This window comes from Grammomys surdaster, unplaced genomic scaffold (assembly GCF_004785775.1).
Source record: "Grammomys surdaster isolate TR1022 unplaced genomic scaffold, NIH_TR_1.0 318550, whole genome shotgun sequence".
NCBI classification, from domain to species: domain Eukaryota; kingdom Metazoa; phylum Chordata; class Mammalia; order Rodentia; family Muridae; genus Grammomys; species Grammomys surdaster.
In genome coordinates, this window is record NW_021626890.1 from 4,291 (window position 1) to 14,213 (window position 9,923).

General features: G+C 44.0%; 2 pseudogenes; one reads left to right on the forward strand and one right to left on the reverse strand.

Moving 5' to 3' along the window:
• Positions 1-1,641: 1,641 nt before the first annotated feature.
• On the reverse strand, positions 1,642-4,241 carry LOC114616364 (annotated as a pseudogene).
• On the forward strand, positions 2,175-3,023 carry LOC114616365 (annotated as a pseudogene).
• Positions 4,242-9,923: the final 5,682 nt, after the last annotated feature.

Here is a 9,923-nt window from a genome sequence, read left to right on the forward strand (position 1 = left end):
CAGCTAGGCCTCAAACTCAGCAGTAGAAAAATGAACTGAATGACATTTTTGGAGGTTTTGATTCTAATAATGTATCTGCAGGGTTCTTTTATTAAAAAAAAATCTTAGAGATCCTTTGTGTATATATTATGGTTTCTGGTTTTGTGTTTTTATGGGACTTCTGAGTGTGTGTGAACATGTGTCTCTGTGTCTACATAAATATTTCTTGTGCTTTTTCTTTGGCTCTTTTCTGTTTGTCCTATTCTGGTTCATTTGTTTTTTATCTTTATCTTCATTATTCTTGTCATTCTTATCATTATCATTATTATTTAGATGCTTCTTTGTATTCTAATAAAAGGGAGAAATTTCTGAAGAGGTGTGAATTTGGGTGGGTGGAGAAGTGGAGAGGATCTAGAAGGAGTTGGGAGGAACTGTAATCAGCATGTATTGTATGAAAAATATATTTTCAATTAAAATTGTCATCCCAGAAATGTTGATCTTATTGGTGGTACAAAGGATTCATAAAGTGATTTTTTTTAAAAAAAATCATATTATATACAGATAATATGAAAGGTTTTCAAACTGAGATGAGTTTCATTTTGCAAGTACGGTAAGGACCCTAGAGTTAGTAACCAAGAACACAGAACATAGCACACAACAGATAAAATTACAAAGCACACCTAAATAGACAGGCAGGCATCAAATTCGTGAATATATGGACTTTTTAAATGGCACACCAAAACCTCTCCCATTCTCCATGAGAATACAATGGAATCCCTGTTGTCTCCAAAGACTTTGAGTAGGAATTCACCCATCATCCTTTCTCTTATGTTTGATTAAAGCTGACTGAAACCTACCAAGATTTCAGAGCAGGAGAAATAGACTCCCTCATCCACTTGAGTATGTGAGTTTCCAGTTAGTATGTTACAGATAATCACATGCTTAGGCATCTAAAATAGGGCACATCTATTCTAGTACAATTCTGGAAGGCAGAAAGTGTAAAGTCGAGATGCTGGCTAGGTTTACTAGTGTTCGGAACCGTGGTTTGAAACCTCTAGGTTTCCACTCCTTGGGTGATTGAATGACGATTTCACAGGAGTTGTCTAAGACTATCTGCATATCAGATATTTACATTATGATTCATATCAGTAGTAAATTACAGTAATGAAGTATCAATAAAATAGTTTTATGGTTGAGAGTCACCACAACATAAGGAAGTATATTAAAGAATTGCATTAGGAAGGTTGAGAATCACTCTCTGGAAGATTTAAAAGAGAAACCACAGTGTGGCTCCCAGCCTGGCCTTGGCATCAGTCTAAGATCTGCTTCTGACACTGATCTTGCTTTCTTTTGTTTCTTGTGATCATATGGGGCTAACCTAGATAGTATAGTCAAATGTTCCTATCTGAGGACATGTTCAGAATCCGTCTTGTAAAAGAATGTGCTTTCTAACTCCATGACTAAAAACTAAGGGAGGAGAAGGCTTAATTTTTTTTTTATTTTGAACCTTTAATGAAAAAAAATATATATACTATGGAGCTCAAGTACATGGTGGCCAGTGGGTCACTGGGAGGAGTTTGGGGTCACGCATGACATATCTAGTTAACAGACCATACAACAGATACACACAAACACAAAATACCAAAGTGGTGGCTAGCAAGGTTACGTCTCAGTCTCCTCATCATTCAAGAGCCTATTGGGGATCCCATCGCTGATGGTGAAAAGAAGACCAGATTCTGGGCATTGCAGGGTGCCCTCCAGTACATCAACCTCAAGCAACACGTGGTGCAGTGTAACAGCCCATTCTGCCCCACATATGGCACCACTTTGTAACAGCCCAAGCTGCCCCACGTTTGGGGGCCACTTTGTCCCGGCCCTAGCTGCTGCTCCGGTCCTCGGGTCAGGGTCTAGCAAGAGAGAGAGAGTGGGGATGGAAGGGCAAGAGACTCGAAGAATGGAGACAAAACAGAGAGTCTGTTCAAGTCCCTCTATTGAAAGGAAATCCTGGGTCTATGTAAGCACAAGCAGGGGCATGCAGCTGAAGACACTTTACCACATACACCTAGCAGCTGGAGGCACTAAACAACAAAACAAGATATGTAAGAAAACCAAGATGTGGCGCCGCTCTCTGTGCCCTGCGCTAGCCACTTTGCACCCGCACGCCCTACTGCACAGCTGCCTGCCTCGCCATTGGTCGACAGAAGGAGTTGATGAATCGTTGCGGGGAGATGCTCCATATCCACTACCCGCTGCTTCGCCAGGCACTGGCGGAGTGCCTGGGGACCCTCATCCTTGTGATGTTTGGCTGTGGCTCCGTGGCTCAGGTACTCGGCCGCGGCACCCACGGTGGCTTCCTCACCATCAACTTGGCTTTCAGCTTCGCAGTCACCCTCGCTATCTTGGTGGCTGGCCAAGTGTCTGGAGCCCACTTGAACCCTGCTGTGACCTTTGCTATGTGCTTCCTGGCACGAGAACCCTGGATCAAGCTGCCCATCTACACACTAGCACAGACGCTGGGGGCCTTCTTGGGCGCTGGGATTGCAATCTTGGCCTTTGCCAACAACCAGCTTATCGTCTCCGGCCCCAATGGCACAGCTGGCATCTTTGCCATCTACCCCTCTGGACACTTGGACATGGTCAATAGCTTCTTTGATCAATTCATAGGCACAGCCGCTCTTATCGTGTGTGTTCTGGCCGTTGTTGACCCTTATAACAACCTTGTGCCCCGCGGCCTGGAGGCCTTCACTGTGGGCTTTGTGGTCCTGGTCATTGGAACCTCCATGGCCTTCAACTCCGGCTATGCTGTCAACCCCGCCCGTGACTTTGGACCTCGCCTTTTCACTGCCCTGGCTGGCTGGGGCTCAGAAGTCTTCACAACTGCCCAGCACTGGTGGTGGGTACCCATCGTCTCTCCACTCCTGGGTTCCATTTGTGGCGTCTTTGTGTACCAGCTCATGATTGGTTGCCACCAGGAGCAGCCCCCAACCTCCACTGAGGCAGAGAATGTGAAGCTGGCCCACATGAAGCACAAGGAGCAAATCTGAGGGGGTGGCAGCCACCGCTCCCCCCCCCCTGTTCACTCTCTTGAGTGTCTACTGACTGTGTGGGGGGCCACTCTGTAAAAAGCCCCTTGTGATACCTTTCCAGGCTAAAACTCCCCCTGTCTCGACCCCTGCTGAATGGCCCCTCCAGAATTTCTACTGAATTCTGCCCATTAGGGCATTAGGTTCCCACCCTTAAGCCAAGGTAGGATAGCAAGTAAGACCAAACATCCTTTTGTTTTCCAAAGGGAAGAGGATGTGGTGAGAGAGAGAGAGAGAGAGAGAGAGAGAGAGAGAGAGAGAGAGAGAGCGCACATGTATAGATGTGTGCTGTTTTCTAGGCTGAATGTGAGGGCAAGGGACCAAGTTTTCAAAACAAACTCAAGGGAGCCCAGGGGAATGAAGAAAGTGAATCAGGAAAGTGCCAGAGTGTGCCTGCCTCAGAGACACCATGTGGAGGGGGGGCCAGAATTGTATTTCTAAGTATGTGAGTGTCGTCTGTTTTTTCGAAATGAACTTCTAGGCTTGGGGAGGGGGAAGGGACAGGAGGGGTATAGCTCACATCTGGAGCTAGGGGCTGTGTAATATGTTTCTGTTATAAGATAGACATTGGGAGGGGCTGAAGTCCAGGTTGTAAGTTTCATAATTTGTTTTTTTAAAATATATAAATATATATACATACATATATGTTACAGTTTTAGGAATAGGGGTGGGAAACTCTACTTTTTAAGAGGGTTTTCCTTCCTTTAATCCTCCAATCAACAATGTACTGTTGCCTTTTATATAAAAAAAAATAAAATGTATACATGCGACAGGAAAAAAAAAAGAAAAAAAAAGAAAACCAAGATGTTCATCAGAGTGTGCTCGGCTATTGTGGGCTGTTGAAAACAAGTCTCTTGTCAGGGTATATGGCTCGAGATGGCTGCAAAGATGATAGCCACTTTCGGCTAAGAGTCGGCTGCCAACAGTGCATCTTTCTCAGAAACTGTCTCAGTGCTCGTAGCCTTCAGTCGGCTCTTTGAGTACCTCAGCCAAGTTTAAGGTGTCCATTGCCTGCACAAGCGCTGCCCATTCCACTTTGGTGATCATCGGTGTCACAAAGTCATGGTTGAACTCCACGGGGTTGATGCTGACCTCAGTGACCCGCAGGCACCGCAGGAAGCCACGCATGCCCACGCCCCACACATGCGAGCTCAGGAGATTGTGGATGAGTAGTTTCATGTTGTCACACCTGAGCTCGGTACAAGACTTATTTTTTTAATCAGTCATTTTATTTGTTTACATTTGAAATGATATCCCCCTTCCCAGTTTCCCCTCAACAAACCCTAATTCCATCCCCCCTCCTCCCTCACCTTTGGAGAAGGCTTATTTTGTGTTATATTTTCACAGTGCACTCCATCACTGAGACCGGAACCCAAGTAGAAGCACAGACAGGATGCATGGAGAAAGGCTGCTTATTGCCTTGTTTCCTCGGCATGGTTTTCTCAGCTTTTCTTTGTAAAAATTTTAAGAACTTCTTTTAACTTTTATTTTAATAATATATATTTATTATATATAAGTATTTTATATAATATAAGAGTATTTTGGCTTGGATGTATGTCTGTGTACCATGTTTGTCCAGTGTTCACAGAGGCCAGAAGAGGGCGTTTGATCCCTTGATACTGGAGCTACATATAGCTGTGAGCTGCCACCTGAGTTCTGGGATCCAAACCCTGGTCTTCTAAAGAAAGAGCACTCAAGCCCCACCCGCAGCTTGCTTTCTTATCTATTTTAGGACCATCTGCCCAGGGATAGCACCGCTCACAGTGTACTGGGTCCTCTCCCATCAACTGTTAATCAGGAAAATGCTCAACGGGAAACCAGACCCAAAAAGACAAACATTGCACGCTTTCTCCTATGTATGGAGTTAGAATTTAAGCTTTATATATGTATGTTTCATTTAGAATAACAGAGATTAGCTATCTAGTAAGGGCCCATGGAGGAGGAGGAGATCTTTCAAGGAAGGGGAAATAGTATATAGTGTTATAAAGGAATAAAGAAGAAACCAATATAGAAGGGTTAAATGGGGAGGAGATCACAGGCCAAGCATCTGAGACCAGATAGGTCATGAACCCTAGGTGAAAAACTGCTATTATTAATCCTGCTAATGACCACAGCAGTAAAATGACTTCTAATGATTCCTAATCACTCTACCTATATATTAGTGTGTTGCTCAACCTTCATCAGAGATGATTTTTTTCTTGCAGAAGGTGGTAATCAACACAGAGAGCTATAACTGGACAATGCACAGAGAGTGAGAGACTTTGGGGGCACTGGGCCTTAAATAGTATGTCTTTATCAAGCCCTCCCCTTCAGGGTTCAGGAATCTATGTAAAAGATGAAGGCAGAAATACTATACTAACCAGAGGTGATGGAGGACTCCAGTAAAACCTACTCCAGACACAACACAGCTGATAAACATATGAACTCATGGAAACAGTGCACGAGGTACACTGAACAGATTCAAGCCAGACAGAATCCAAGCATGGAGAAGGGGAAACAGATGCAAAGACTGACCACTAACCAAGAAGCTATTTGCAATTGATACGTGATGGGAAAGGGAAAATCCGTTTTCTCCAATAGAATGACATCAACCACCCTCAAGTACAGGCCGGATGCTCAGAAGTAATTGGTCAACACAAAATAGACTCCATGATTTTTTTTATGCTCTTGTTTTGGTCATTTGGGATTTATGTTTGATTGATTTGATTTTTGTTCTTTTTTGTATATAGAGAAAAAAATCTGAGTTGGATGGGTAGGGAGGTGGAGGGGGAAAGAATATGTTCAAACAATATTGTATGAAAAAAATTAAAGAAATAATTTTTTTAAAAAGTTCCCAACAAACATACCTCCTGCCCAGCCTATTGTAGGCAGCTCCTCATTTGTGGCTCCCTCTTCCTAGGTGACTCTAGCTTTCTGTCAAGTTGTCAAAACATAGTAGCACACATAGGTTAACAGAAAAGCATTTCAAGCCATGTCTAAAACCATCACAACAAGGAAACGGAGACATTCTATGGCCATTCAGTGGGGTAAATGTCAGAAATGCATGAGTTGTTCCACTGTGTCTGGTCATCCTTCCTTCTTCCTGCCTTGGTGCACTACAGAGGCTTCTCTGCTAACCACATACCACTGTGACATGAATATCTTGAAGTCACAAAGTGGACAAGCATCCCTGGAGATCTAGCTGCTTACGAGAGCACTCTTATACCACCTCCTGCCTTCACATCTTACTTCTTAAGATGTGGACATAGTGGGAAAGACATGGAGTGGGGAACAAATTCTTTAAAGTCCACTACTGTTCTCAATAGACATCACCTGATTTTCTTGATGGACCTCATATTTTACTTTTTGAAGTCACCTTACAAACTCCTGTTCTTTTGTACAGCATTAGAGATGTCAATTAAAGATAGACTTTTAAAATATACTGATATTTATATCATATCTTAATATTCCCTGCCCTTAATCATGTGAACCTCGCCCAGACTCAATGTCTAAGCCATTCTCTCTGACAGTATAACTGGTAAACAGCTAGTTGAGAGAAAGAAATCCTTCTAAGTCCCAGTCAGGCTAGTTAGTTAGTATATGAGAAGCAGGGGCTGACACCACAGAAGCTAAAGAGAGTCTCATGCATTGCAGAGAACTGAGAGAGAATCAGGGACTGAGGCCTGGAGGGTGATTGACTGTGCTTACGGATAGTCAGTCCAGACCTGGAGGGAGGCAGGGTCTGACAGCATACAGAGGAATGCAGTCCAATTGCCTGGAGCTTCCTGGAGGAACACTGTTCCCCTTCAGAATGTGACAGGGGCAGCACACACAACAGGGCAGAGTGCAGTGATGTTCTAAACTTGTTTTGAGCCATTGGGGTACTGATTTCCCCCCCTTTCCCTTGCTATTCCAGATGAGCAAACTCGGTAGGCTAAGAAGCAAGGTTCGCTGACTCCAGAAGCTCTAATTGCAAAAACCTTACAGGAAATACCACATTTCCCTTCCTCTCAGAATAAAAAGCAAGCAAGGCTAGGCACGCAGGGCTGAGCATTCTGTGACCAGCTTTGAGAGAACAGACTGCTCATAGGTCCAAAAAAGCCTTCAGTGTTTGCTGCCAGCTTAAAAGCTAAGCACCTGGTAACATTTGTTATGTGGTACTGAAAAAAAACAAAAACAAAAACAAAGGTTCCCAAACATGTATGAGAACAAAAATATAAGCAAGAAGCATGTAACCTAAGGAACACCACTACCCTGATAGAGCACCAGGTACCTGGCATGCACTTAACAACTGAAAATCCCCACAAAGTCCCCAAACCACCCTCCTCAAGTGCACATTACATGTTTCTGCTCTGGCCCATAAGATACAAGTCTTCAAGAAAACAAAATCTGACACAAGGCACTCATTTATTGATCAAATTGCAGTATCCACAAAAAAATGTCAACAGTGGGTTAGCGTTGCTTAGCTCCTAGATCAAAGAGGAAGAAATAGAACAAAAAGTTCAGTAACTGATCATGAATACAGTAAAAAACAAGATTATAACCTCAAACGAATAGGGAGTAACCACGACTAGAGTTAAAGGATTCAAAAACCCTGTCTCAGCTGAGATGTAGCTCAGTGGTAGTGTTTGATTTGCAAGTCAAGGCTCTAGATTCACTCCCCAGCACCAGTAAAGGAAAAACAAAACAAAACCAAAAATCTACCTGAGCAAGAGATGTGATAGAGTATTTGCCTTGCATCTGCAAGGCCCTGATATTGTTCCCCTGCTCTAACTACCAAAATCAAAACAAAACTAGCTGTGAGCATCCGCTCCAACAGAAAGGAAGATTTGACACGCATACCTGTCGACAACTTAAATAGTACTTGCATGTCAACAGTGTTCCACTTAAAGTATGAACAATGTATATAAGCAATATCCATATTAAAGGCAAAACAAGATCTTACCAGGCCCAGAAAAATCACATGTAGGGCCACAAAGAGTCGGTGAACATTCTAGCATCTGTATAGCCATGAAAGGTGGGTTTTGCATGTAGCTAAAAGCAAAGCTCCACTCTGAAACAAACAGCTCTATCCCTTCAAAACAGTTGGTGCAGGGGAGGCTCTTATGAGTCAGCATCACTTTTTAGGACGTGTTTCCATCAACACAGTCCTGGGGGGATGCTGCTGTAAAGTCTGCAGGCTGGCTTTCATTGTGCATAAGGCTCTGAGAAGCCTGGCTTGCCTTGTTTTCAAGATCCCTTGCGTGGAATTTTAAGTGTCGCAACAGGCTAGATTTGTGTTTGTAGGTTTTCTGGCACTGTTCACATACGAATGGTCTCTCTTGGGTGTGTTTTACTAGGTGTGCAGTGACATGTGACTGCCCCCTAAAGAATTTCCCACAGAAGGAACACTGGTAAGGTTTTGGATCTGCACGACTTTTCACATTTTCTCTCAGGCCCAACTGAAGCATAAACTCCTTCTTACATAGCCTACACTGCTGTCTTTCATCATCAAAATATTCTGCCTGTGACACACTAGGGGATGTCACCTCAGTAGATGGATTATTGCCCATAGCATGCTCACGGATATCCTCCTCCTGGCTAACGAGCTGCTGCCCAGAGATGCCTGACCCTGTCCCACCTCTAGGGCCCCCTGGTGCTACCTTTTTTCTGTGGAGTTTAAGGTAAATATTATATTGCTTCCGGTGAGCAAAACACAGCCCTAACTGAGCACGAGAGTCAGGCTTCTTGCGGGGACGAGCCTGTGTGGGGGCTCCAGAGCTGGAGAGCTGAGCATCCTGAAAGCTCCCTGGCATCTCCTGTTGGTAGGACATCTGGCTTTCCTCGGGTTCCATGGAGTCAGCCAGCAGTTGTTCTGGGGGCTCTTCGCCAGGAGGTTCCAGTTGTTCATAGTCTTTGGATAAACGGAATTCTGAAAGTGAATCAGAAATGGATACATATATATGTGTGTATATGTATACTGACTCTTGTCTTTGCTGACATACGTTCATCATTTTCTCCTCTCAGCATCAAAAGCTTAGAGAAGAAATCTAAATGACGGTGTTGCTGTGTTATATGGAGAATAAAGAGAAAACTAATTGCTCGGATCATTGGCTGGAAGTTCTCAAGTAGCATCACTGACCTCTCCCTCCCTGATGAAGTCTACCTTTCTCTGTTCTTTCTTCCTTTGCATCTACTGAATCCCTTTCCACCTGCCAGGGCCTGGTAATTGTCATATGTGTGTAGAATCCAGCAGGTCCTCCACTTGTGTCTATCTTACCATGTCAGAGAACAAGCTCTGTTAGGACTCTGCTATCACATGCTAGACTGAAGAGGAAGGGTAGTTTGAAACTTCATGACAAAGTGCCTCAGAGTTCATCCAGCCTGCTGTTTTGGACACAGGAAGCCTCACCATCTATTTCCCCCTCGGTTAGGGCTACTTCACCAGGAGCCTCTGACCAATGCTATCTGCTTTGTCCTTATCATTTTCAGAATAAACAGTGAATGATGGGAGGGGCCTACTACGCTTAGTTAAAAGCTATTCTCGGCTCATCTGCTCATTTACGGAAGTAGTGAGACTCTATTCAAGCTTAAAGTTGATGAACTAAAAGAGTGGAGAGAAATATTTAGCTAGAAAGCAAATCACCAAGAAAACCTTTCTAGCCTTTTCTAAGGGAGACCAAAGAGCTCTCCTGCTGCCTGCGAAAGTGTGTGTGTGAGTGAGTGTGTACATGCATGCACGCATGCGTGTGTGTGTGTGTGTGTGTGTGTGTGAGAGAGAGAGAGAGAGAGAGAGAGAGAGAGACAGAGAGACAGAGAGACAGAGAGAGACAGAGACAGAGACAGACAGAGACAGACAGACAGACAGACAGACAGACAGAGATGAAGAGATAGGAAAGATGG